At 39.2% G+C, this 1,481-nt stretch overlaps 1 protein-coding gene across 1 annotated transcript in view; it reads right to left on the reverse strand.

Moving 5' to 3' along the window:
* Positions 1-1,481, reverse strand: part of gata3 (GATA binding protein 3) — a gene marked incomplete at its 3' end in the record, with an annotated part of 6,192 nt that overhangs the window by 3,136 nt on the left and 1,575 nt on the right.

Below are 1,481 nucleotides of genomic sequence, written 5' to 3' on the forward strand. Positions count from 1 at the left end.
TTTTTTTTTTTCCCCCACGCGCAAGTAGGTAGGTAAAGGCAGCGGGAGCGCGCACGCCTTCGCAGCACGTAGGTAATCAGCAGCAGTGGCTGCTGTTGCAGCAGCATCCTGCCACTGGAAACCATCCTCGAAACTGATCGGCCCAGATAAGAAAGATGCACTCATAACGCATTTATTTCTATTTTTTTTTAATTTTTTTTTACTGATTGGTTTAATTGAAACGTTTGCAGGAGAGCGCGAGGATTGTTTTATTTATTCCTCCAGGATATTTAGATGTAGCTGCAGACCTGACAAACCTGAAAATTGCCATTGTCGAGCTGTCAGCCGACTCTTGTAATTATCCTCTTGAAAAGTCTCGATCCACAACGGTACGACTGAAAACCCACATTTTATTCTATTTATTTTGTTGTTTTTCCCCCTCACTTGGTTATCAAAAGCTGATCAAAAATAGGGCATGACTTGATTGTCAATAGGAGCTTWTTCAGAGTGAAAATAGTTATGTTATAATCCTAAAGACTGTGTGTACGACGGGGGGGGGGAGCTTTATTTTTAGTGTATTCCTTTAAAAAGGAAGCGTCACATTAGTGTTAAGCAGCGCTGCTGATGGTTGATTCATAAAAGTAGGCGAAGGTTCAGCACTGATGGTAAGAGATCATGTCGGACTGATTATGTCAGACAGCTCTGATTAAAATCAGAATCAGCCTTTTTTTTCTTGAAAAATAAATTAAAAAAATAAAACACTGCGGGTGAGAATTTGTACCGACAAAAAAAAACCTCATTGTTTTAGTCTCATTCGAGCATAGTTTTTTTTAGAAATAGGTGGATTTTTAAATATTCTCGAAAGCAAACACATTYCAAGAATTGCAATGGTGTCAAAAAAAGAAAGCAAAAAGAAAAAGAAACGGTTTGTGGGTGTTTTTCTGTGTCATCAATGTACCTGCTTTCTCATTTATTCCAACACACACACACATGGCAAAACAACCCTGACTAATAATTAACCTTTCATCGCAACAAAGTTAAGCAAAAGGTTCAAACGAGATGATTTATTTTTTCAAACGATGCAGCTGGAAAATGATATTTTACTAAATAAAATCCACTTCTTCGCGCGTTCTGAAAGCGCTGCGCCGCAGGTAATCTGTTTGTGACATCCACTCTTAGTCCTTTTCACCTCTCTTTGTCTTTTCAAGAAACGAACGAGCTGCCGGTTCGTTCAGCCTGAGAACCAAGTCGGCTTCTTAGAACAGAACCAGGGCGTCAGACGGTGCGTGTGGAGCGGCTGAAACCTGAACGACGTGCGTGGATTTTCTTAGAACGATTTCAATTCAGAACTAATTATAATTTAGCTTATTTTTCCTTCGAATATCAAGAGAAACACCTCGTGTCATTTAATCATTCAATTCTTTCCCCTCAAAAAAGAAAAAAAAAATCTGCCAACTGAGTGATTTGTGATGCTTATCTATGTGTGTGTGTGTGTGTGTGTG

This window comes from Austrofundulus limnaeus, unplaced genomic scaffold, assembly GCF_001266775.1.
Source record: "Austrofundulus limnaeus strain Quisiro unplaced genomic scaffold, Austrofundulus_limnaeus-1.0 Scaffold187, whole genome shotgun sequence".
Taxonomy (NCBI): domain Eukaryota; kingdom Metazoa; phylum Chordata; class Actinopteri; order Cyprinodontiformes; family Rivulidae; genus Austrofundulus; species Austrofundulus limnaeus.